The 27,181-nt window shown below is 45.3% G+C and overlaps 1 protein-coding gene across 6 annotated transcripts in view; it reads left to right on the top strand.

Moving 5' to 3' along the window:
• HIVEP2 (HIVEP zinc finger 2) overlaps positions 1-27,181 on the top strand; it is a 141,415-nt gene that overhangs the window by 51,017 nt on the left and 63,217 nt on the right. For 3 of the 6 annotated variants that reach the window (XM_083496217.1, XM_083496218.1, XM_083496216.1), the window contains exon 2: positions 2,214-2,427. The exons of 2 other annotated variants lie outside the window; for them this stretch is intronic. The gene's annotated coding sequence lies outside the window, so the exon portion shown is untranslated. Of the gene's footprint in view, positions 1-2,213; positions 2,428-5,191; positions 5,345-27,181 lie in introns of those variants that run through there. One more of the 6 variants, XM_083496220.1, reaches the window with a different exon arrangement.

Below are 27,181 nucleotides of genomic sequence, written 5' to 3'. Positions count from 1 at the left end.
CGTTGCTTGTTAATTGCCATAGCAGGACCCCTTGGTGCTGTCCAAGGTCTTGTATACTCTCTGCCCAAACTTGAGTACAAAATGGCTTCAAGCCCTATTCCATCACAGTCAATGTTAGAGACTGAGGATGGCACCAAGACAGACAGACAGACAGACAGACAGACAGAGCGCACTCTGTATCCCTTCCTTTGTGGACACGTTGTGCCCATCATATCTCAAGGAAGCAAGTTAGTCTTCTAATATAGCTTTTATTTCTACCAGTTTTTCCTCTATCTGGGAGTGGCATTTCTTTGGAACTCTGGAACTCAAAAGTATTAGCTTTTCTGTTTCTGAGGAAGAGTGGACAAGCAGAATTGACCAATGTTGATGCTTAATAAATATTTAGCTGTTTCTGCAGCTCTCTTCTCTGGCTTATGGCATGCCAGATTCATTTTCTCTGTAGGGGTGCTATTTCAGAATTAAGTGAAAATGGGAGGTTCAAAGTTCAGCTCAGTCTAAGAGCTAGCTTTCAAGGTTGAACACTGAGAACTCAGTCACTCTGTACAACGTAGCTGTGATTATTTTCTATCCTTTTTTAAAAAAAACCCCACATAGGAATTGAATTTAGGCTTGGGTGACTAATCAGTCAAATTGTTTTCATAGTTATATTAATGAAAGGGAAACCAATGACGTGACAGAGAAAATGAACTTGTGCTTGACTGTGGGGTCCTCCTAGTAATGTTTTTCCATTCCTGCAGTTGGGGCTAGTCTCTTTCTAGGTGCAAAACTCATAATTCAGGTGAAGGTATTGGAAGGGCAAGAGAGATTCAGGGCTGCCTTGGCATATGACAGCTGGGCAAGAAAGGAGCTGGGGCACAGGGAGCTGTGAAAAGCTCATTGGGGATGTCCTTGAGAGAAGGTTCCTAGCTTTATTTTAGGAGCATGGTGAGCTCTATGAAGGGTCCCAGAGAGGATGACTTTTGCAGCTCCAAAATACTATGCCTTCTTAGATGCCATCAGTATGACAGTGTTTTGGACATAGCGTCTATTTCCACTTTTATCTCTTTTGCAGTCTGAAGCATTGCTATACTCATCAAAACTGCTGTTTTGTTCCTATGTAGAATTATGCAGATTTATGTGACAAAGTCACTAAGATTGCTTTAGTCAGGGGTCAGGCATGCTTCAAACTATTCTGTAGGAGCAACCGTAGGTATGCAGCAACCCCACCATTCGAGAGATGGTTGAACTGAGCTTGACTGGCAGATGACTGAGGGAGCTGCTGATGTCATGCCTATGCTGGTTGAGCTATGGCTTTCCCTGGGCATAGGGAATCCCCTGCCAGCTGGCTCAGCCAATTTTGACTCTGTTTTGTGCTTGATAACCTGGTGAATATAAAGGAAAACAATTCCATTGAGTTACGGAATTTCCTTCCTGAGCGGGGCTTATATTTTACAAAAGAGAACAAATTATTAATTCTCAATGGGAATCGCAACCCAACTATATCCTGCTCAGACTATTCTGCTGCGGTTGTGTCCAATTTTCAGGCAGATGAGAGAAAAGGCTGGCAAAAACTGCTGCTGCTGCCTCTAGTTACTTTCTACATTAGGAATCTTGGCTCGAAAATGCAGAAGAGGCTAATAGCAGAGATTGGAGCTAGGCGACCCAGGGCTGTTGTTGCGTTGGCAGAGTGCATTGCAAGTTGTGGTGGCTTTCCCCACCACTGTCTGTTGGGTAGCAAGATTTCTATCTAGGGAAGCTTGACAAAAAATGGTATAAGGAACCTTGCCGAAGAGCAGATTACAGCATGGATCATCTTCCTTCCATGGTCTTTAGGCATCAAGTTCAATCCTGTTTTTGGTCAGTTGGGAATTTTCCAACCTTGGACATCCTTTCTTGTATGATACAAGTTACATAAGAGCCTGGGGGGCGGGGGAGTTAGAATAGGAAAAATATAAAACTGTAAAAAAATCTCCTCTCATGTATTTCAAGATCCTCATAGGTGGGAGGAGGAAAATGTTCAATCTCCTTGCTGGCGAGAGATTTTTTTGTGATAATGTTGTAGAGTTGACTTCACTCTGGTGAAAGAACACATAAAGCTCCCCAGTTTCTTGATGACATATTGTGTACATTTTGAACCCCTCTAATATTTTTATGTTAAGCTTTGTTTTGGTGGGCCTCCCCCCTGCCCTGCCCTGCTCTAAAATTTGATTGTTTTTATCTCCCATGTTCTGTAGGAAATGAATTGCTGCTTTCTTGGATGCTGGTGACAATTACAGGGGGCATCAGAGGCGAGATGCTGATAGGAGACTGGAGGAGAGAATAAGCATCAGACTTCTCCCGGGAACTTGCTTGGGATAAATCAGCTAGAAGCCACCAATGAATATTTCTAAAGAGGGCTGTTAAACTAGGGCAAGCAGAACTGCCGGCGTTTACACACAGGAGAGAAACGTGAGTGCTTAGCGAAATCTCGGTGCTAAAAATAATTTGCACTTTTATTTATAACAATGTTATCATCGTCGAGGAAAGTTAGGCAGAATAGTGCATGGCAGGGCAAAAAAGATCCTCCCCACTGCTTATTGCAGTGCAGGGATAAAGACACACATCTTTTCACTGTTCTAAATAACAGTGACTTCCACTCTGCTATAAGGGAGGGTCAGTAGTTACTGTTGGCTGCTTCATAAAGCCAAATAATTTTCATTACACAGAAGAATTCAAATAAGGCTACTCTGAATATGAATTGGCTATATGACTTTATTCCTATGGAATTTGGTGCCAAGTACACTCTAAAATTCTTTTAAGTCTTCCATTTTTAGAAAAACATGGCTTTGTATTTTATATGGCTTCATATTGAGAAGCAGAACATGAATGATTGTAGCCATCTTTAAGCAATAGAATGATAGAAATGTTGAGTTGGGGCCCTGAGGATCATCTAGTCCAACCCCCTGAAATGGAGGAATATGCAGCTGTGCCAGATGGGGTTCAAATGCCTGGCACTATCAGCTCCATGCTCTAACAAAAAAACATGGGTTTGTGGGTATAATGTTCCAGCTGCTGTAACTCACATTTTGAAACACTTTTTAGTTTATAATTTTTGTTGGTTTACCATATACATAAAAAGTAAGTTTAAATGTATGGCAACACTACTTATCTTCATAAGTTTCAGTCAAGAGTTTGATATTCCCTAATTAATTTTCTATGGCTACAATATTGTAACACTTACCTGGGAGTAGAGTCCACTGAACTAAAATGAGTTTGCTTCTTCATAGGTTTGCATTATTAATGACACAATATAGGAACACAGTATTTTACCACACCATTCTCTACATGTCTACTCAGAAATAGGTTCTGTTTGAGTTCATTGAGACTTAGTCCCAGGTAAGTGGGTATACGATTACAGCCTTGGTGGCCTTTTGGAAAAAGTTCCATCAACTTTGCGCGTGTAAAAAAGAAAAGAAAACATTTTCCTATAAAATTATCAGGGTGCCTAGGAATTGTGTATTTTTAGTTGAAGGAAAATCTTGTCCATTATTGGAATGTACCCCTGTTTAAATATACTAACCTTGCAGTGAAAAATGTTGCTCATTTTTCCACTGTTGAGAAATCCGAAGTTTCGTTAGGGTGACTAATAATTTCATACCATCTGATATGATTTACAGAATTTCTTCTACTTTATTAAGGCGATTTATAAAACTGTTAAGCCGGTTTTCAAGGGAGAGAACAGCCTGTAATTTTTCTAATAAGATCCAGTATCCGAGCTCATTCCTTTTAACATTCCACTTTTGGGCAACATGTTCATTGCTCCTATGGGTTTTATCCTATGACAAAGTTCAGGGCACGGTCCAATGTTCTGCTTGTTTATAATAATTGAATCAGGAATGGATCCTGCCTCCCATTCTCCTATGAGCCCCAGTTGAAAGAAATGTCATTTTCCTTTTAAGGTGGTTTTTTGTATCATAAGATTCAGTACTACTGAAAAGCTACCACTGGGTGAACTCCAACAAAGCTTGAGCAGGTCTCTGTTGCTGTAAAAGGCCTTCTCCTTCATTTCCTCTCCCTGCAGGCTCCCTGCACCCTTAAAATCTGCTCCAGAGGACTGGGGACCCTCTGGAACAAATTTTGAATGCATACTGGGGAGGGGGGCGCAGAGGGGGGGAAAGAAAAAATCCATATGTAAGTGGATTTCTGTTGTGCAAGCCACCATTGGATCTCACCCGCTATGTCAGAAAGCCAGTCCCCAGCGTTCTGGTCTACAGTCGAGTGCAACTAAGAGTCGTAAGCCAAGGTGGAGTTAGGCAGATGACAGAGCAAGCTGGGTTCTTCATGACTAGGGTTACCAGTGTCAGGGAATAGGTTTAGCTCCGAACCCTAGTAGCAACCCTAAATTGTTTCCTTTACTTTCTCTGGTATAAATGTGGGACTGGTTAAGTTTAGTCCTGTGGGGGAAGTACAGCACTGCAGCGGGGCTGGAGGACTGGCATGTTATGAGCTGCAATCCTGAACTGTCCAGGTTTCTCTGAGGCGCAATGTATATGTTTGTGCACAAAACACGCAGAGCTGCAATTCATCCCCAAGAGTCTCTGGGAAGACTTGTGATTCAGAACCTTCATTTCACCCAACACTGTTGCAGATCCTTCAATCTGGGACTACGTTTTTGCTGTCAAATTTCTTTAAAGGAAGCTACTTTTGTTGTAAAGTGATTTAGGGAATTGAAACCCGTTTTTTGTGATGTTGCTTTTATATAAGTGTTAAGCCAGGCTGCTCTGCAGGGGCCAAAGGGAGGAGGATAGAAAGCACGTTTAGAAATGTATAGACAAATGTTAAGCTGTGCGCGGCATAATATAAATTTTTTTTAGTAAATGAAAACCAGCATTGTAAAGATAACATTTATAGGTAGAATTTTGTAGCCTGCATCTCTCCCTTTATACTTTGTCCTTATACTGCAGTGTCAAAAAATGCAGAAACAGCTCATAATTGCAGTTGTTTATTTAAACCAGCCACTTGTGGTTCTGTCCACTGAAGATGCTTAAACTCCAGCCTTTCACAGCCACCTAAGAGCAGCAAATTGACTTTGGGTCTCTTGTAAGAATATCTAAATGTAGGCTGTTGAATAATCCCTTTGGGGGCCCTGTAACTATTTTTATGCCTGGATATGCGTCATCAGTGGGTATTTTCTCTGGTGACTAGCTTACATCAGTAGGTCTCCTACCATACATTCTATAACTGAGTGACTTATGATTGATGGGAGTCACTGCTGCTGTTTAGCTTTTATCTGTGACCTCGAATAATGGACAACCGGAATTTCCAGGCTGTTCGGTTCTTTGGAGTGACTGGAGAGATGAGGCGATTGCATTGCTGATAAATGCAGGTATACCGGGGATGGCATTCACTGGGAAATCGGGAAGGGGGAGAAAGGGAGGTGTTCCTTGTCTGAACGGCAGTAAATCCTATCTCTGTTGTTCAGTTTTCACTGGGAAAGGTATGTTTCCCGAAGCTACGGAAGAAACTGCAGTTGGATTTCAGGACGTGATGTGTTGGCTGCATTGTTTCCTAGTGATCTATGTACTGGAGTGTAGCAGGAGCAATGTGTATGGTTCAGTTAGCTGATCTTTTATCCAAGGAATGCTTGCTTTTTTCCTGCAGCTCTGCTGAGAGTGATGCTGTGGAATGTAAAGCAGCAGAGGAGGGGAAGTGTTTGTGTGCTCTTTCAGCTTGTTGTTGTGTTTCTGTGTCTTTTTTTTTTTAAAGGAATATGGAATGGTGAGCATTTGATGCAGGGTGTGCAGTCCAGATGTTCTCCAGGTGAAATCATAGCATGCAGCAAGCAAGGCTGTTCTTAAATTGATAGGTTACACCTGCTTCCGTGACCTGCTGAGCTTTTGGTAGCAATTAATTTCCTGCTCTCTTTTAAGTTATTTCTGGTAGGGAAATGAATAGTGATTATAAAAGGCATATTAGTAAATGACCCCTTCTGTTCCTTTTCCTCCCCCCCTTGCCACCTCCCCCCCTCCCTCTATGACATGTGTAAATGAGACTGCGGTAGGCTTGTGAGATTTTTTCTTCTTCTCCATCTCTGTTGAAGCACACTCTGTGAGGACAGCTGAGTGCTGGAGCCAGCTTGAGGCACTTTCGCCTTCCTTTCTCCCTCATGTTTACTCTGCTTGACACAAACGTGATGGCAGCGGATGCCACGTTCAACTCTCGGTGACCTCTGACCTCAGGACTGTCAAGCTCTTTCGCTGGCATTCAGGCTGTCAAGAAAATGACAATAAGGTGCACGAAATACCGAGTGGGTAAGGTGCTCTGTGTGGATCTGAAAACAATTAAGCAGCTAACTCTGCCTCTGCCTGGAGGAGAATATTATTCATTTGTTTGTGAAGCTGTATAATTGGAGGGTCACAGTAATGGGCTTTTCCTTGTTCCTTGATGCCTCTCTCATTAAGAGTGGGATTCCTCATAATCCTGCATTGTATCTTGCAGGGGTCGTTGCAAAACAGGCAACAACAACAAACCAGTGTTATACTTCTTTTCTTTTTATTATTTCTGTGGTATTAAGGATGCAACCCTTCCATCTATTACGCCTGCAATAAGATCAAAGGTGCTAGAGGTTCTTTAATCATACGAAGAAATTCCTTCTCAAGCCCATAGATCTATATCCATAAATGTTATTTTACCCTGTAGCTATTATACCAACAACTCCCTTCTTGTCATCCATTCATATACAGTATCTGCTATTAGACAAGGACAGAATACAGATACAATGCTGAGACTTCGATAGCTTTGCTCTGAGACTAGCAGGCAAAGCTCATGCTGGATTTAAGTATCCCAAGTTATATCCAAAGTATAAGGCTGTAATTTATAACACTTGGTTTTGAGTAACCCAAATAACATCCCAAGTATAATTCTGAAATGGTACAATTCCAGATTCACTTTCCCCATTCATTTATCATTAGCAAACTTTTGAGCTTAAGTTAAAACTGTTTGATAATGCAGTCCTATAACATGTCTACTCAGGAGTAGTGAACCCAGGTAAGTGCAAACAAGCTGAAGCCTTAGAAAATGCAAATAAGTACCATGGTTTGACTGTGCCAGGTATATATTTATGTATTGCTTTTTTATTTCAAGAACCTTTGATGACTAATGCAAGGCTGGTTATATAATTCACAGTAAAAGGTTAAACTCAAAATCTTGATGGGACTGTGAGTCATTTGCTGGGAAAACCAATCACTGAACTCTTCTGGGATTCTGTGTTTAGGAAATGTAATGTTTATGTGTGTGCTTCTGTGTATTATGGGTCCCTTAGCAGGTGGTGTCAAAGGCTCATCTAGAAGTAGGATGTGGGTATTACTGTTGATTTTCTATCAAAGTTTATGTGGAGAATTCAGTGGACAGGTTTGTTCATAGTCGGCTGCATTTAGGATTTAACAGAATTGTCCTGGGACCGGATTGATTAGTGTTCCTGGTCTGTGTTCGTCTTTTCCTGCTATATGTGTTGTTTTGACCTGAAAACCAAATGCAAAACAGTCAATAATTACCTTGTCTTGGGAGACCCAGGTAAGCAAAGTGTGTGTGTGTGAAGCCCATGATGGGCTGCCTCAAGTGACTTGTGGGCTGAATTTGGCTAGGTAGGGCACATGTTGTGCAGACCTCTTATACTGTAGATCGATTTGAGAGCAGTACTAAGTGGGTGAGTGGAATGACTTTGCAAGGAGATGATTTGGTAAGGAAAGCATTGCTAGTGGGTGGACAGAACTGGTTCCTTCCACTATACTGGCTGCAGCATTCCAAGAACCCCTGGACTTGTTTCATAATTAATATCTGGTAAAAATCAGACAATAGGAGTTGCTGTGGGGCTTAATTCCATTCCTGTCTGCTGTACTTCAAAGGTAAATGTTTTAAGAACCTTTTCAGACCCTCTTGGCTGTGAGTCCTGGAAGACATGCTCCCTGCCTTGCTTGCCTTTCCCACCTGGCCTGGGAGGGCAGGGCCCTGACTGACTCCAGCTACAACAGCCGAGGCTGCTGTACAAACTATTGGGTGGGGTATTGTTTAGTGTGTTTTTGTTGTTGTTGTTACTGATATCACTCTTTTGTATCTTTATTTTCGTTGTTATCATTTAGATGGACATTTTTAAATTTGGTTGTGTACCTTTTGATGTTTTATTTATCGTTTATGACTACTTTGGGTTATGTTTGTAATTGTGTATTTTTTTCGTGTTGTAAGCTGCCTTGACCATGCAAATAAAATGATATATCATGTTTGTATGTCCCATCAGTGGCCTGATGCAAAAGAGAACTGGGCTTCTGTCCCTTTCATAAATATGCACATTTATTTATTTTAAACTATATATTACACCTGTTTGTCAGAAGAAATTCAAGGCAGCTAACTGTCCAAAACAGAAGTTATAAAATCTAAAGCAATCCACAATTCAACCAAGTCCTAAATCAAAGTATCAGTATAACCCTTTTGTGACAATAACCCTTCTGTAAATAACTATCAAAGATGCAGGACCCTGCCCTCTTTTCCACTTTAGCCACCTTTTCAGTTTCTAAATATCAGTTCTGAGCTTGGATTAACACAAATCCTATGTTGTATGGTATCATGCTGTCCACTCTTCCACTCTCGGGGAAACTCTTGATGAGGCATCTTCATGAATCATGCCGAAAGTGAACAGTTTAATGCCACCTATGCTGTCATACATGGTACCCAAATAGAACTGCTTCTTGGCTTTGGATGTGAATTCTTGGCTTGCCAAATATGTATGAAATGTATGTACATGGTTGGAGAAAACTGAGAAAGTGAGTACTGTTCCCTTCCACATTGGCAAATGATGCAATTAATTATGAAGTCCAGTCTGTACTGAGCAGATTCTTCCACACTCCAAATGTTTCTTTTATCAACTAGTCAGCAGGCTGTCCAGTTAAGGGGACCCATTTTCCAGAATGAGAGTGAGCTGCCTTTTATTTTACCATTATATCTCTTAATTCCCCCATAACACGTGCTGTTTGTGCAGTGTTTCAAGTGACTATGCCCAATAATTACAAAAATGGTCAGGGTTCAGCAGATAGATAGATAGATGTTGTTGTTTAGTCGTCTAGTCGTGTCCGACTTTTTGTGACCCCATGGACCAGAGCACGCCAGGCACTCCTGTCTTCCACTGCATCCTGCAATTTGGTCAAACTCATGTTCTTAGCTTTGAGAACACTGTCCAACCAACTTGTCCTCTGTCGTCCCCTTTTCCTTGTGCCCTCAATCTTTCCCAACATCAGGGTCTTTTCCAGGGAGTCTTTTCTTCTCATGAGGTAGCCCAAGTATTAGAGCCTCAGCTTCATGATAGATAGATAGATAGATAGATAGATAGATAGATAGATAGATGATAGATATAAACAATGCAATGTCAGATGGTTGTTCTGTGTCCCTTTTTTGTTCTCTGAGCTTTCGTTTAGGCTGTCCACAGTACCAGCTGCATTGGCAGCATCCATCAGAACGGCACTGGGAGTGACAAGATAATTTGAAGTCAGAGCTATCCTGGAAGCAAATGAATCAGTAAACAAGTTAGAATGATCCTTTGGGTTAGACTCATGCTTTTAAAAAAAGATGACTTAAAAGTTTTTTTTTCTTTTTTTCTATTTCCATTTCTGGCACATTTTGCTTCATCGCTAGTGGCAGCTCCACTGCAGCCGATTTTATGCTTGGGATACCCAGTCTTGGGGTGGAACACTTTTATGGCTGCCTGCTTGGCCCCTCCCTGGGACCCAGACCTTCACCTCCCAGCTTACTGGGCCCCTCCTCTGGTTCAGACCTCTCTTGAGGTCCTGATCTCTCCTCCCCCATCTCACCAGGATCTACCTTGGGGCCATGCAGCTCAAGTTCCCCGATCTCCCATTTCTCTGACCCCCCTCTCCAAGGCACCTTGGGGGTGGTGGGAGTAACCCCCGGAGAAATATGGCTCATCATGTGAATGATTGGTCTTTGCCTTGCCTAATAAGGATAGCTATGCTGGGACTAGACAACAGAAGTAACAAAGGCTTGTTCCATTTCTGCATTAAAAGAGATAGTGGTATGTTCCTTATTGAAGAATCCATCATTTGAACCCTCTGGTAGAAATCACGATTGTCCAGTATACAACATTCCATTACTGGATAAAATATTTGTGGTGGCGTGAGGCTGAGCTTCACGTTTTCCTTGATGCTGTTAATTATCTAGATTTCTTAAAGTTGGGTTGCTTTAGGGTAGCATCCAGAAGCTTCATTCAGGCGGCCTGCAGTATTTCTGTAAAATTGCAATTAAAAATCATGCAGATTCTAGCACAGCACATTACAGTTGCCACAACAGGCAGAAAAACCATTAAGTGATCTGCCAAGGCCCTCAGCAATTTTTAAGAGAACTGTTGGGGGAAATGGTTTGGAAGCCACTGCCTTAGTGCACATTGTAAGAGGTGACCCTGATTTTGCTGGACCTCTCAGGGACATTTGATCCCACCAAGTAGATAGCATATTGTTCAATAATTGGAAGATGTGTTCATATTTCACCAAGCGCTTTGGGCATGAATTCTTAAAATCACTGTAATAGGCAGACTCGGCCCTCCAGATGTTTTGGAACTACAACTCCCATCATCCCTAGCTAACAGGACCAGTGGTCAGGGATGATGGGAATTGTAGTCCCAAACATCTGGAGGGCCGAGTTTGCCTATGCCTGCTGTAATCAATGATCTTGGAGCAGTATTTTCACTTAGGTTGCAATCCTATGCACTCCTACCTGGGAATGTAGTGTGTGAACTCAGCATCCAGGTAGGCATGCATGGGATCAGGGACATCACCTTTAAAATGAAAGCAAAATCATCCCCAGTAGGTTTCAGAAGCACAGCCTGCTTCTGAAATTTTAGAAGTCCTTCAGTGTAAATACTGCAAAGCATTGATAAGTCAGTTTATCAAAGCTGCCCTCAATGTTTTAATTGGATGTTCTGTCATATTCTCAACCCAAATCATGACCTTGTAGCCACCCTGCCATAACATGGTTATGGTTGAGTAGTGCAGCTGCTGTATTTCTGATTTAAACATAACCTCTCTTTTGAAGTGTGAAATTTGGCATGCTTTGACACTCTTGAATTCATTCCAGGCCCAGCTGGAAAGATGCCATTGACTATAACACAGGCAGAATCTGGCCCTAAACCAGAGGATATTTTTATTTTTATTTATTTCAGCCTCCCCATCCCATACTTCTGTGAATTTAGATTAAGTATTGTCATGCAGATTTTCAAGTGATTTCTTTTATAAAAAATCAAAGATCTGAATATCAAATAAGGAATGGTAATATTTTAAGAACCACACTGAAATATTAACAACTAACTCAATAGGAATTCAAAATGATATTTGCTAATGTTTCCTGGTCTTGATAAGAAAGGGAAGTTATTTTGTTTGCATAAATCAAGTAAATGGTAGACAATATATTAACAATTATGGTCACAATCAAACTGAATTTCCTTTGTTTGGATAAATAGGAACATAGGGATATTACATTATGGGCATGATCCAAGTGAAATTAGACACTTAGAGAGAGGATTTTAAGTATACAATACTCTTAGTGCCCCAAGGAATCCAGAGCTAAACACTTGTTTTTTGCCCTCTCAGTTAAAATGCACGAATAATCCACATAGTATAGCTGTTCTGAGGAAATTGACAGAACTGAGGGATCATCCACACTTCTGCTTGCCCTGTTGTTTCCCCCTGGGGAAACCTGCTGTTTACCACTGAATTGGAGCAAATGTCAGTTGAGTTTTACTCCGCGTTGATGCTTGCTCTGATTTAGCACTAAAGAGTAAGCTTTCTGGGGGAAAGCAGTGGGGCAAAGGTAAAACCACTCTGACCCATGATTTCTAGGCACAGGGCAAGCACAAGTGTTGAAGAGCCGTGACACATACTGAATTTGGGCTGAATTGTGTGTGCTTTACTTGCCCTAGGTAGAGAATGTTTTGGAACATGAATAGAAAATTACAGAAAGGAAGCATACTATGCTTAAACTTCTATTTTAGATTTTCAGAGCTTTCCCCCCTTGCTTATTTTGTATATTCCCTTCCTCATCTACTGGAAGTTTCACTTGAAGGTAATTCATTTTATAAATCAAAACAAACTAAAGTCCTAAACGTGTCTCGGGGAATAAATCCCATTGAATCCCCTGGAATTAACTTCCGAATAAGTGTGCTTAGGATCACACTGTGTGAATATAATTTAAATGTTATGTTCAGTACATCTTCTGAGAGTTACCAGCTTGAGGGTCAGCACTGTGTAAAGTGTTGAGCCCTTGCAAAGTATTCCTCCTCCTTCTCTTCATCCGTGCTTGCTGACTGAGAGAACGGTTTTGCCTCTTTTTATTAGGAGGAGATTGCAAGGACCTCTTCCCCCTTACAGCTTAAAATGACTGACAGAAATTTTGTGCCTCAGCTCTCTATTTTGTCCCTCCCCATTCAGTTCATGACCGTTTGAAGGGCCTGTCATTGACAGGCCACCTGCAATGTCCTGTTACGTTACACTTGGGCTCCCAATCATTCATTACCTCCTTCCCTCATTTAATTAACTTGAGGAACACAAGCTGGGTTAAAATGCTTTTGCTGGACACTAAGCCAATGCGGTGCCACACCTGTTCAGGTGCATGAATAAGGTGAGAAGGAAAGGCTGCCACACACTAGCAGTGTACATGCATTGGATGAATATTGTCCGAGGTTCAGGCTTAAGCATCTTCAGTTCAAATAGGGTCAGGGAGCTGGTGATGGGAAAGGCTAGAAATCTGGGAGAGCTATTGCTGGTCATAGAAGGCAGTACTGGACACAAGGCAACGCCTATGTTCCTTTGTGGGAAGGAAGCAATTATTAGAATACGTGTGAATAATGGTTCACAAGTGAAGTTGCTGAGAAAACTTTGGATCATCTCTGCCTCCCAGGAAGTTCCCATTGGTGTTGGGAGGCGGTAGCAGCAGGGATCCAGCTGTTCTAAGGAATGACCTGGTAATGCACGGGTGGGCAGCCTATGAACCTCCAGATGTTGGTGAACTACAATTCCCATCTGCCCCAGCCAGTATGGCAAGTGGTCTGGGATTATGAGAGTTCAGCAACGTGGAGGATCATAGGCTCCTCGCCCCAAGGTAGTACCCTGCAATTCAAAAACTGTTTACAATTTTCTGTATGTATGATCTATTAAAGGGGGAGTATAATAATGTGATAGGAATGTATGAACTTGCTCAATTTCAAAATTGCATTGGCCCCATACTAGATTTAACCTTGCTTTCTTGGCTTTCACAGCCAGCAGAAGCAAACAGATGTTTTTCCTCTGGGAAAGTTCTTTTGTTTTGAGTAGCAAAAGCTCGTTTCCCATCCCGCAACTGGCTGCACTGTAGAATAAAAATGAAAACTGTATTTTTAACAATTCGGGGTCCTGCTACTTGAAATGTGTGCCTGCATACTGTGAGTGCTGCACAATGTAAGTGGACACGCAAGGAACTGAGGAAAGGTTGTCGTTTAATGTGTAAAAGCTACTGAAAGTGAAATTTTGAACTAAAGTATTGAGGCAAAGAATGGACCTCTGGCTGCAGACATCAAACAACAGAACTGTTTTGAAAGTTAAAGAAATGTTCCTCCGGACTTTAAAAAACACACAAAAAACAACCCCTTCCAAATACTGAAAACTATTTTTACCCTCTTCCTGCAAGATATTAACAAAATAATTTCTGAGCATAATTTTTCTTTTGGGGGGGTGTTAAAATTGTTTTAATGGAAGAACTGAATATTTAAGACACGTACTGTCAGAGCTGCTTGAAGATCCTAGCTCACAGAGGATCACGCTAGCCAGCGGTCATTAAGTAAAAGTCTTTATTGAATTACAGTTTCCATTCTCACGCTGCTGCGCGCAACTCTACGCCTAGTAGCTAGGTCGGCGAAGCTCCGTCTGAGTCTCCGCCCTGTGTGCACCAACTTAATATCCTAGCCTTGCTCCACCTTTTCCTCCTGACTGTCCTCCTCTGGGTCCCTCTACCCCCCGGGGCTTCTTCCTTCCGGGATTCTTCTGACGCTGACCCAGACCCTCCTGCCTCCTTGCGCCGGGCTTTAGGACCTGGCTCTCTTTCGGGGCTGCTTACTGCGCCGCCTTCCTCTGCATTTGAACTTGGCGCGCGCGCCCAACCTTCCACTTTCCTCTCAACCGTTTCTTCGCTCCCCGATGGAGGTGTGGCCATCCCCGACTCATGTCCTCCCTCCTGTGGAGGTGTGGCCACTCCTGACTCATGTCCTCCCTCCTGTGGTGAGCTGCCAGCGCTTCCCCCCTGGCTCCCTTCCTCTTCCCTGCTTCCTGGCGGTGACGCTGGTCCCGATTTCCAGCTGCTCCCCCCTGAGTCCTCTCTGGCTCTGTCTTCCTGGGGTGCCCCCCTAGACTCCCCCCTTGCCCTCGCCACTGGTGCTCCTTTCTGTGAATCCTCTGATTCACTGGAAAGACTAGGAGATCTCGGGTCGTCGTCGTCACTCATCTTTTCTTCTGCCTCCTCCCCTTCGCTCTCTGTTTCCTCCCTTGCCCGTGCTTCTGCTCCTAAACCCCTGACATCCATCCCCCCCTCGAAGCCCCCCATTCCCCCCTCCCCTCCTTCCGGTGCTGGAGCTGGGGGCTGCTGTTGCAAAGGGACGAACGTCGGGTATCGGTCGCTTCCCGTGGCAGGCCTCCATCTGAAGTCTCCCGGGTCTTCCTCCCCGCTCTCGTCGACGACAGTCACCTCCGCTTCCATCTCTGTGCCGCCGTGCTCGAAACCAGGGTCGTCCCCGAAAACGTCCATGTCCGTCTCTCCCTCACTTCCTCCTGTCGGTGTTGCTCGTCCTGGGCCTTCCAGCCACCGTCTGCGCCACTGCTCCTCTGGCCTATCGTCCCACCAATACGAGGGTTCTGATGCCGATCCCGAGGGTGACCCCTCCGGGGAACGGACGTCTTGTGTCGGGTCCTCGTCCGAGTCGAACCCCCGGAAAGTGCTGGCCGAAAGTGTGGGCGTGAAAAGCCAGTCGTCAAAATATTCTGCTGGCATAGGTCTATGGGGAAAGAGGGCATGAAACTCGTCTTTGAGGAGAGGTTCGTCCAAGGCGTAGCCCGGCACCCAGCTGTTCGCACTGGCCGGGGTGCCCTCCTTGGCGAGAAAGTATTCTACCCCCTCTTCCCCCCATCTGGAGTCCAAAATCTCAGTGACTTCGTTGATGCGCTCCTTCTGTGCCACTTCCGCGTGCCCTGTTCTGTCTCTGACCGGACTCGGCGCTGTTCCGGGTTCCTGGAACCTGTGCGGTGCCTTGTAGGGAGTGAGCACCGATCTGTGGAATACCGGATGCATTCTGGAACCCTCCGGAAGTGCCAGTCTGAAAGCTACCGGGTTGACCTGCTCTTCGACTTGGTAGGGCCCCAGTTGCTTATGCCCTAGTTTCTTCTTGGCCAACGACCTGGCCGGCACTGCGTGGGCTGCTAACCAAACCCAGTCTCCCACGTGGAGCTCTTCTCCAACCCTTCTGTGCTTGTCTGCTTGTACCTTGTATGCGTGCTTGGCCAGCTCCAGGTGGCGCCTCAGCTGATCGTGGACCTCCTGCAGCTCCGACGCGAACGCATCTGCTGTCTGCGGCTCCCCCTCCCCCATTCTTTCCAGTCCCGGGAAGGTTCTGGGGTGCCTCCCGTTGTTGGCGAAGAACGGCGTGACCCCCGTGGACACGTGCTTCGTGTTGTTGTAGGCGAACTCGGCAAGCGGTAGGTAATCCACCCACGTCGCAGGCTGTTGATTTGCATAACATCTCAGGTACTGCTGCATGATGGCATTGACCCGCTCCGCTTGCCCGTTGGTCTGCGGGTGTCTCGCCGACGCCAGGTTGATCTTGACGTTCAGGAAGCCCATCAGCTTCTGCCAGAAATTCGAGATGAACTGCCGCCCCCGGTCGGACAGAATAGACCGTGGCAGACCGTGAACCTTGAACACGTGGTCTATGAACAGTTTGGCGGTTTGCTCCGCCGTGGCCACCTTCGCACACGGAATGAAATGCGCCATCTTGGAAAACAGGTCCACCACCACCAGCACTGCCGTCTTGCCCCTTGAGCTGGGCAGATCCGTGACAAAGTCCAGAGCCACCCTTTCCCAAGGTTCGACCGGAGTTTGCAGCGGTTCCAACAGTCCGGCCGGCGGTTTGTGCACTGGTTTGGCCCTCTGGCAGGTGTCGCACCTCGCCACGTAGTCTGCGACCTCCCCTCTCATTCCAGGCCACCAGAAATCCCTGGCAACTAATTCCACCGTCTTCTCCTTGCCAAAGTGCCCGGCCGTGGGCGCGTCGTGCAGCTGCTGCAGCACCTTGGCTCGAAGTTCGTCTCCCGGCACGTAGATGGCCCCTTTTCGGATGAGCAATCCATCTCGTAGCCGGAAACCGTCGGCCGCTGCCTTGCCCCTTTGCACCTCTGCCATCTTTGCTTGTGCGAAGGAGTCCTCCTGCAACGCACGTCGCACCGCCTCTAGGTCCACGGTCGCCGCGGCGCACGCCCACACTGCTGGTGCGAAGATGTGCATGGCGGCCGCTGGCGTTGCGTCCTCCAGATACTGTGGCTTACGGGAGAGAGCGTCTGCCATGATGTTGGTGTCCCCCGGGACATACTCTATTCGGAAGTCGAAGTTTGCAAAGAACTCAACCCAACGTATCTGCCTCTGGTTCAGGAACTGTGCCGTGCGCCAGTGCTCTAGATTCTTGTGGTCCGTGCAAACCTGCACCGTGTGCTTGGCGCCGATCAGAAAGTGCCTCCACGCCTTGAACGCTGCGTGAATGGCCAGCAACTCCCTGTCCCAGATGGTGTAGTTCTGTTCGGACTTGCTGAGCTTCCTGGAGTAAAACGCTCCCGGTCGCCACACCCCCTGCGGGTCTTTCTGCAACAGGACCGCCCCCACGGCTCTGTCCGAGGCGTCTGTCTCCACCCTCATCGGCTTGCTGGGGTTGACATGAAGCAGCTGCTCTTCCGACGCGAAGAGACGCTTGAGTGCCTGAAAGGACTGCTCCGCCTGCGCTGTCCAAACGAACTTCTTCTTCTTGGAGCTAAGCGTGTCAGTGATGGCCGCTGTCTGCATCGCGAAGCCCTTGATAAACTTGCGATAGAAGTTCGCAAAGCCGACAAACCGTTGGACCTCCTTCCGGTTGCGCGGACTCTTCCAATCCAACACCGCTCGAACCTTGGCGCTGTCCATGGCGAGCCCCTTGTCAGACAGCTTGTAGCCCAGAAAATCCACCTCCGGCACGTCAAATTGGCACTTCTCCAGCTTGGCGTAGAGCCTATGTTGCTTTAGCCTGCTCAGCACTTCCTTGACGTGTCCGTCATGCTCCTGCTGCGACTCCGAAAAGATCAGGATGTCATCTAAGAAACAGACGCACGTCTTGTAGAGAAGTCCCGCCAACACGTGATGCATAAACGCTTGAAAAACGTGGGAGCCATTTTGCAATCCAAAAGGCATAACTCTATATTCGTAGGTCCCCAGTGGCGTGAACATGGCTGTCTTCCACTCATCTCCTTCCCGCATGCGAATGAGGTTGTACGCCCCCCGCAGGTCCAACTTGGTGAACACTCTGCCCTTCCGTACCTTTGCGAGGAGGTCGTCAATACGGGGCATGGGGAAGTCCGATGGCCTAGTCAGACTGTTCAAAATCCTGTAATCCACTACCAGTCTTTTCTGGGGCGTGTCCCGCTTCTTAACAAAGAATACGGGACTGCCCCCCACTGCCCTGGACTCCCGGATGAAGCCGCGTTGCAAATTATGGTCAATGAACTCTTTGAGTTCCTGCAGTTCGTCCTCTGACATGGAATACAGTTTCCCTTTAGGCAGCGCCGCCCCCGGCAGCAGGTCAATTTTGCAGTCATATGGTCTGTGAGGGGGTAGCCTGTCTGCCTCCTTCTCGCAGAAAACTTCCAAAAATTCAGCGTACTTGTGTGGAATCGCTTGCAGCGTGCCTAGCAGCAGCTGTGACTCCTCTTCCTCTCCTTCCTGCCTGGGCACGATGCAGTGTTCAGCACAAAAGGAAGAGCCGAAGGTCAGCTGCCTCTGGTACCAAGCCATCGCTGGGCTGTGCTTGTCCAGCCAACTCATGCCCAATACAATGGGCGTGTCAGATAGTCGAGTGACGTTGAAGCTGATGATTTCTCTGTGATTCCCAAGTCGCATCACCATTGGTGGCGTCTGCTTCACCACTTGCCCCCCGAGCAGCTCCCTGCCATCCACCGTGACAACCTGCAGGGGCAGTGTGGCCGGCAGCAACTGCACAGCGTGCCTGTCGACAAAGTCCTGCCCTATAAAGTCCGCATTGCTGCCTGAGTCAATGGTGATTGGCACGTCCATGGTGATTCCATTGGGCAGTTGGAGAGACGCTGTGAGCCTCACTACTGGTTTGGGCGGGAGGGGGTTCACGGGCTGTAAAATCGCTGGGGACTGCGTCACTAACACGTCTGGCTGGGCCCCAGTGCCTCTTCCTCCAGCCAGACAGCCTCGTTTCCCTGCTGTGGTCCTCCTTGCTGTGTTGCTGCAGTCACCATTGCTGAGGCTGCAGTGAGCTTGTGGGGCCTCTGGGGACACTCTTTCGCCATATGCCCTGGCTCCTCACAGACGTAACACTTCCTGTTCCCTCTAGGAGGCTTCGCTTTCACTGCTGCTGGTGCTAGGGCTCTGGTTGCTGACTGAGCCCTTGCACCTCCCACCTCCATAGGTTCGGCTCCTCCTCCTGGCGGAGGCGTGGATTGCGCCCGCGCTGCTTCCCTGGGAAAGAAGGAGGGGCCCCCGGCTGGTTCGCGCCCTCCACGCCCTTCGTCCCTGTTCCACGGACGTCCTTCCAGCCTCACCCCCACTGCCAGTGCCCTCTGAACGACCTCCTGGGTGGTTCGGGGTCTCTCCCCCCTGGCGATCTCATCTTTAATCGAGTTATGCAGCCCCTCCCAAAAGAGGTCTCTTACAGGAGCCGAATCTCTGTCCCATTCCAGGGCACTGACCAAGGCGAAAAAGCGGGCATGGTACTGCCTGACGCTGGCCCTCCCTTGTCTCAGCCCATGCACCTCCTTCCGTGCAAGATCCACGTCAATACTTGATAAAAAACACCCATCCATTGCTTTAATAAAGGCATCTGCATTCTGTAGCGCCGGATCCTTATCTCTCCATAAATTGCGTAGCCATGCTCTCGCATCCCCATGCAGATGGGACATGATGAACCCCACTCTCTCTTGTTCATCTCTAAAGTCTTTATGCAGCAGTTGCAGTGCGCACAGTACGTCGGCTCTAAAGTTGGGATACTGTTGCAGGTTCCCATCGAAGTGAGAGACCAGCCCGCCTGTCCGTCTCGCCAACCCAATGCCCTCCTGCCGGGGTGTCTGCTTTGTCAGCACGTCTAACCTGACCTGGAGATCCCTGCAGGCTGCGGCTGCTTCCTCCTCCCTCTTCCTGGATGCTAGAGCCTCGGCGTTCAGTTGTGCCACCGCGTTTCTGAGTTCCTCTATCTGCTGCTCAGCCGTCATGTCGTCTGCCGTTCGTGAGCTTGCTAGTAGGCACCTGTGTCTCTCCCCTCCTCGAGGCTGTAGATGCCCACAAGTGGAGACGGAGCTTACTGTCAGAGCTGCTTGAAGATCCTAGCTCACAGAGGATCACGCTAGCCAGCGGTCATTAAGTAAAAGTCTTTATTGAATTACAGTTTCCATTCTCACGCTGCTGCGCGCAACTCTACGCCTAGTAGCTAGGTCGGCGAAGCTCCGTCTGAGTCTCCGCCCTGTGTGCACCAACTTAATATCCTAGCCTTGCTCCACCTTTTCCTCCTGACTGTCCTCCTCTGGGTCCCTCTACCCCCCGGGGCTTCTTCCTTCCGGGATTCTTCTGACGCTGACCCAGACCCTCCTGCCTCCTTGCGCCGGGCTTTAGGACCTGGCTCTCTTTCGGGGCTGCTTACTGCGCCGCCTTCCTCTGCATTTGAACTTGGCGCGCGCGCCCAACCTTCCACTTTCCTCTCAACCGTTTCTTCGCTCCCCGATGGAGGTGTGGCCATCCCCGACTCATGTCCTCCCTCCTGTGGAGGTGTGGCCACTCCTGACTCATGTCCTCCCTCCTGTGGTGAGCTGCCAGCGCTTCCCCCCTGGCTCCCTTCCTCTTCCCTGCTTCCTGGCGGTGACGCTGGTCCCGATTTCCAGCTGCTCCCCCCTGAGTCCTCTCTGGCTCTGTCTTCCTGGGGTGCCCCCCTAGACTCCCCCCTTGCCCTCGCCACTGGTGCTCCTTTCTGTGAATCCTCTGATTCACTGGAAAGACTAGGAGATCTCGGGTCGTCGTCGTCACTCATCTTTTCTTCTGCCTCCTCCCCTTCGCTCTCTGTTTCCTCCCTTGCCCGTGCTTCTGCTCCTAAACCCCTGACACGTGTTAATGGGTGTGCATTGTTTGTTTTAATTCAATCTTAAGATCAGTTAGCCACATTTTAGCATCACTTTGTGATTTTTTTAAAGTGTCCACATAAATTCTTCAACATTTTAGTGCATGCTTCTTTCTAATATATTCAGTTTTGTATGCCATTTTACCCAATGCACACAGTTTATATGCAATTTCCTCAAATGCAGTGGTACCTTGGGTTTCATACGCTTCAGGTTACATACGCTTCAGGTTACAGACTCCGCTAACCCAGAAATAGTAGCTTGGGCTAAGAACTTTGCTTCAGGATGAGTACAGAAATTGTGCTCCGGAGGTCCGGCAGCAGCAGGAGGCCCCATTAGCTAAAGTGGTGCTTCAGGTTAAGAACAGTTTCAGGTTAAGAACGGACCTCCAGAACGAATTAAGTACTTAACCTGAGGTACCACCTCAGTGCATTTTGGTGTCCTATTTCAGTCTGTGCATTTTTGTACACTTTTTGATGGGTAACTGCACTAAAAAAATCAGAGACGTGTGCATTTCAAAGCATGTCTGAGTTCTTGTTTACATTTGGGAAGAACAGATGAGGTAGGTTCATGCGAATGGACCTGAATTTCTCCCACATACCTATGTGTGTGTGATGACATCAGGTGATTACGTACAGAAACCTGGTCCAGCTTCTCATTCAAACCACTTCCTGGGGTTTTCTAGGTTGAGTCGGACGCTACCACAAGGCTGCAGAGCTGCTTGCTTCTCTAAGATTTTATGCTTTAAATATTAGCCTTTTTAGAAAGTGCCCCCCCCCCGTCTTGATATTAACTTCCTTTTATCTGTTTGTTCTTGAGTAACCTAGTCTAAATAGGTTTGTTTAGTCTTGGTTGTCTTATATACAAAGGGTGTTTCTGACGGAGTAAGTGCATATATATTGGTGTATTTATTTTATGTTGTGTTTCCTTGTGCACATCTGACGATCCAGCATCTCCCAAGAGACTTGGCTTTATGAGAAAATAGTGATATGCTCTAAGCGGATGTTGGTGATGAGCTTGAGTTTTCTCTTTGGCTGGAGGTATCGGGGCAGTAAGAGTTCTCATAGGCGCTCAGTCTCAGGTTTTCTGGGGGTTTGTGTTATCATTTTTTACCTGCGGACAGTGTGTGGCTTGTTAATTCTTGCCTTCTCTGAACTGCAAGTCATGAATTACAGCTGTAGATTTAGCCGACTGAGAGGAAGGAATTTGTCTGCTGTACAGTAAAAGGAAGTATTTGCTGTGTTATTGTAGCACATGGCCCCTTGCCATTTTTGATAAAGCATTTAAGCGTCATGCACCCAAAGTCTACTGCCCTCTTGACCCATCATCAATCATCAGCTGTACAGTGAGGTTACATGAAACAGTAGCCCAATAGGAGAGCCATTGTTTTAGCATTGCACAACTTTTCTGGAAACGGAAACTCCAGACAAAGCACCCTAGATCACTCAGTTTTGCACTGTGTTAACCTAACGCTGATCTATTGCATTGCAGAGAGGCAAACAAGTTAGTAATTGGGAGGCTGAAAATTTTTCTGCTATGTAAATTGTGTATGGGAAGAGACCTTTGCTTGAATTCTTAAAACAATTATTAAAAATAATAAAAAGAAGATACCAAGAAGTATTCTGCAGTTACCATACCAAATGAATGTAAATTCAAGAAAATGAATGGGCCTTCAATAAATCGCCTATGCTATCATACAGAGTTTCTGTTAAGAAGGCTTCTTTTTTTCCACAGTGCAGTCCTTGATTACAGTTGTATGAATTCTTGTTCTGGCTATTTATTGGAATTGTTGGTTTGATTATGTAAAATGCTGTCTTCTTGTTGTTTTTATACCCTGTTTCTTCTTTATAAATAGATATTTTATTGTTGCAAACTTCCATGAGTTTATTTCTTTTGTTTTAAAAACTTACACATTTCTTTTTTTATAAAGAAAAGAATGAATATAATCTTCTATAAATCAGCTTTGTTGTGTTCAGTGGGTCTTACTCCCAGTTATCTGTGTACAGAAGGAGAATTATAGATATATTTTCCAATGCAAAATAAACAGAACTCCATTTCTTCATTTCTGATGCTTGACAGAAATAGTTTACAAATAAGAGTAGATCCAGTAAAAGTTTCAGAGTTGTATCTAATGCTGAACAAGGGGACTCCCCCTTCTTCTCCCTGCACATCCCTAAAATCTGCTTTGTGGAGTCCCCAGCTCAGTCAAGCAGATTTTGAAAGTGTCTTTGAAAGTTACGTTGTGGAGGCAGAAATCTGTTGTGTGAGTGGAACAGCAGTGTTTGATACAACCCTCAGTCTCAACTGCATGTTTCAGGAGACTACTTCATTGCAGATGCCTGTGGTATTCCTTGTAACATATCAAACATATTTTTTCAGCATATATAATAGCAAAGCAACTTAAGGCCAAACATATTTTCATGTGATATGGCTATCTCTCGTGTTTCAGGAACGACTGCCACTAAAGGTATGTCCCTGGTATTTCTGGAATGTGTGAGGGGTCTTTGACAAGGAGAGTGGCTCTTTAGTTGAATACTGTACCAGAATTTTAAAATACATAAATCTGTAAGCTCATCTTGCTCATTCTGGAGCACTTAGAGAGCCAATTGAACTTTGTTAAGTGAGGAGTGTTGCTCAAAACAAAGGACTCTTGAGAAGTATTGCAGTTGTGTGGACAGACTTTTCGCAGTATATTTACCCTACCGAAGTTTAAAATTGCAGTAGCTCATTGTGTAGAGCACATTTTTATAAATGGGTTATAAATATTTGTGGCAGCCATTCACTATCCCAGCCAGGGCTCCTTCTGTTGTACTTTTTTCCTCTGTGCTGTTGGGCTTAGGGCATATATGAATTGCATAACAATGAGTGGAGATACACATTATTAAATAGTTACAGTGGGGTGTTTAAAAGTCAAAGCACTCAGTGTGAGAATGCAGTGGACTGTGTGGGAGAATTGGAGGGAAAGTGTTGTGTGCCTCGAAATAGCGGAGGTGTTACAGGACCCACCCACCTTGCCATGCCTTTTACACTGATACCCACCTAAGGTGTACAGCAAGGCTGGGGAAACTTTGGTTCTGTGAGGCAAATTTGGCAGGTGGGCTGCCAAAGCTTTACCACCCAGTCAGCTGATGAACAGTAGAGCCGAAGCCTGCTTTCACTTGCTAATGCACACTTTGAGGCATCTCCCCCTGCCCCACATCTGAAATCCTATATGTTGTCAGATGTGGGGACAGGTGGGCATGGTTTGGAGGAGACAGCCTCATGGACCACTTTTGAACCCTGGTGCCTCTACCCCTTTGCTGCAGGCACCTTTGCAAGTCATCCGTCACCAAGCCATAGAATACGCATATGATATCAAGCCCCAATAGATCAACGCAATGTAGACTACAACTGTGCCGCAATCCAAATGGAGGAAATAACCTGCATGGAGAGCAGATGCTTGAAGAAAGTGAACCAGGATGCTGACTACATGACCACCTGGTTCACATGCTAGAGTAAGTCCTAGTCTAAGCAAATGATGTTTTCCCATGAACAGGCAGCATGCTGCTGCATTCTGCTCATATTGCACCCATCCCACTCCTGCAGTTCCCAAGCCAGGAAGAAAGAAACAAGAATGCTAGCATAGTTCGCGGTTGTTTTCTTCCCAAACCAACCAGGAGGAGAGCCTGAGTGTTTGGTACGACAAGGTTTGTTTAGACTGCGGCTTACCATGACATGCAAACTGGGCCGTAGTGATGCCACACTCAGAATCATATGGCCAAGGTATAAAGCATATCTCTGTGAAGGCTCATCAGTTCTGCTGATTTCATGGAGTGGGAGCAATGGGCATAATATAGCCATGTGTTCCAGATATGAGTGTAAGCGAACAGTATATTTGTGTATGTGAGCTGGGCTCTAGCGTGCAAACTTAATTCTTTGAGTTGGATCCAGAACAAGGTGAGCATGAGCCTGCTCATATTGCAGAAGTGGAAGTTCCTTTCCATACATGCACAAGTCAGTCATCTCTGGATCCAAGTTACTGAAAGGTATTGTGTTTGAGATGGCATTGAGTGATGTGAAGTGCCTTCCCCTAGCTTTGGGATAGTTTGATGGCGAATGACCGTCAAAGCACAATAAGCTTGCGCATGTGAATGTATGATTTAAAAAGTACAATATAGATTCTGGTAGAGAATGCAGGATTCTTTTTTAACACTTTGATCATGAATGGTCTATGCCTTAATTGACATAGGTGTCATTGATGTTTCTAAAATGCATTGTATTAAATAAGTTTTAACTCTGGTTAATTTTGCCATACTTTTTAATTTTCAGTGTTGCTCGTGTTTATAAATCTTTTAACTGAGCACATTAAAAAAGGTAATTAAATTGTCATTCTAATTTATGCCATTCCTGAAGTCAATCACCTAATTAAACTGAAAGAGCAGAGAAGTAGTAGTTTCATAAGTATTTATTAAATAGTGCAACATTAATTATGCAGAACATTCAAATGAAGTAAAATCGGAAAAGAATGAAACTGCCATTACAAAAGGGCTTTCTGTCGCTGCCCTTCTTGGTTTTATAAGCTGAGCCCTCCTTCTTAATAACATGACATAAAAATAAAAAGAATAAAAAAATTGTCCAGTAGTACCTTAGAGACCAACTAAGTTTGTTCTGGGTATAAGCTTTCATGTGCATGAACACTTCTTCAGATACCTAAAAATATGACTTAAAAATCTATTGCTGATACAATTAATGAAATTAAATTTGTGAGAAATTATTGTGGTAGTGTGTTTGGCATGAAATGCAAAATATATATAAAAAGACAAGAAGGAGCAAAAATTGTGGGAAAGTTACAGTCTAACAGCACTATATGCTCAGATATTCGTGCCATTGAGTTCAGTGGAACTTCCTTCATAATTTTTTAAAACACTGTTAAGTGTGAGCTCATAGACTCTGGTGAAAGGGGAGTTCCACACAACAGCATTAAAGTTAAATCAGGAGTAGGGCTTTGTCTTCCAATTCTGCTTGCTAGAAACTCCTCAGAATGGAATCTCTTACTGGGATGATGTTTGATTAACAGTACCATCCTAACAGTGGATGGTGTTACACTAAGTTTTACTCAGAATAAACCTGCTGAAATTAATGAACATGACTAAGTTAGGTCCATTAATTTTGATGGGACTACAGTGGTACCTCGAATTACATACACTTCAGGTTACATACGCTTCAGGTTACAGACTCCGCTAACCCAGAAATAGTACCTCAGGTTAAGAACTTTGCTTCAGGATGAGAACAGAAATTGTGCGGTGGCGGCGCAGCAACAGCGGGAGGCCCCATTAGCTAAAGTGGCGCTTCAGGTTAAGAACAGTGTCAGGTTAAGAACGGACCTCCAGAACGAATTAAGTATGTAACCAGAGGTACCACTGTACTCTGAATACCACCCCATGTCTATTCAGAAGTTAGTCCTATTGAGTTTATTGAGGTTTACTCCCATAACCAATGGGTTTATGTTAGGATTGCATCTTAATACAGCTGCAGTATAAAAATGTTAAGTTTTTTTCCTGATTCCTATGGGTATAGAATTGGTTGCAGACCCCAACCCTCTGGCTAAACTTTGTGTGCATCATGATTTCTGTTCTGAGCTTCTCTTTTCTGGAACTGTCTCCCAGTTGAGATGCCTTGAAGCAGCCTCTGCTCCTGGAAGTAAAGTAGAGCAGCAACAAGCCCAGTGGTGCTGTGTGGTCCTGAAAGGGTCTTTGGGGTCATGGCTGTTATAATGTATTGTTCTGCAGAGAACCATAATGTATGTCTCTGACTTAATCTTAGCTAATGGTTTCAAGAAGGAAGGACTTAAGGTTAACATTTTCTTCAACGATAACAATCATTCTGAAAGGCAGTACCTTCTGACTGTACAAGCTTTAGCAGGTTTTTGAATGTTGCCGTTGTGTCGGCAGCACCATTGCATGATGCTATAAAACTGAAAGTTGAAATAACAAGGTGAGAATTGCTTCATGAACTGTAAGCCGGATGTGGCTGTTTATTCAAGTAAAACATGAAGCTTGAGACTCCAGTGTAATATCTCTTTGAAGGGCCTGCAGGAAAGCTGCTTTGCCTTCTACTTGACCATCACAGCTGCACAAATTTATTGGTATTGCTCATGATAAATGCATAAAGTGAATAACCACAGCAAAACGTTATTGTTACTCAAAGTCCCAGGGCATGGTCTGAACACACATGAAGCAGCAACCTTGCTGAAGGTACGTGGGCCTGGGCTGATGATCAGTGTCTGGTGGGAGACATCCTGGAAGAAAGGTGGGACTGAAGTGTGTGTGTGAAGCCCAATATTGTGAGTGACAAACGTTGCCCATGGAATGGAATTTGACATTTGCATTTTTCCTTTCCACAAAGCAGCATGGAATATGTTTGTGTGCTTCCTTGTGCCAGTTTGTTGTGGACTTGGTTCTGTTCATGCATAAACATTCTTTGCAACTTCCACACAACATTGTCCTCATCAAAACGACATTGCATAGTTTCCCCCATTAGATTTACCATTTACAGTAGCTTAATCAGTTATCCCGGATTTGCAGACAGTCTGAGTTAAGGATTCACAATTAATGCAGCACCATGAAAGCAAGAGTCACTATTCCATATACAGTGTTTATTACTTATGATTCAACACACACGTCCCACGGCAAATTGAAGCCGTTGCACATATGGTTAATTTGAAGCCCGCAGCCACTAAGTCATGTTGATTTCGGTTGAGCCCAAGTTTGGGACTGTGAAGCACTTTGCATAGTTAAACT

Source organism: Podarcis liolepis, assembly GCF_965112155.1.
Source record: "Podarcis liolepis genome assembly, chromosome: 3".
NCBI lineage: Eukaryota > Metazoa > Chordata > Lepidosauria > Squamata > Lacertidae > Podarcis > Podarcis liolepis.
Note: the sequence above shows the minus strand (reverse complement) of the source record. Positions and strands in the feature narration are given on the sequence as shown.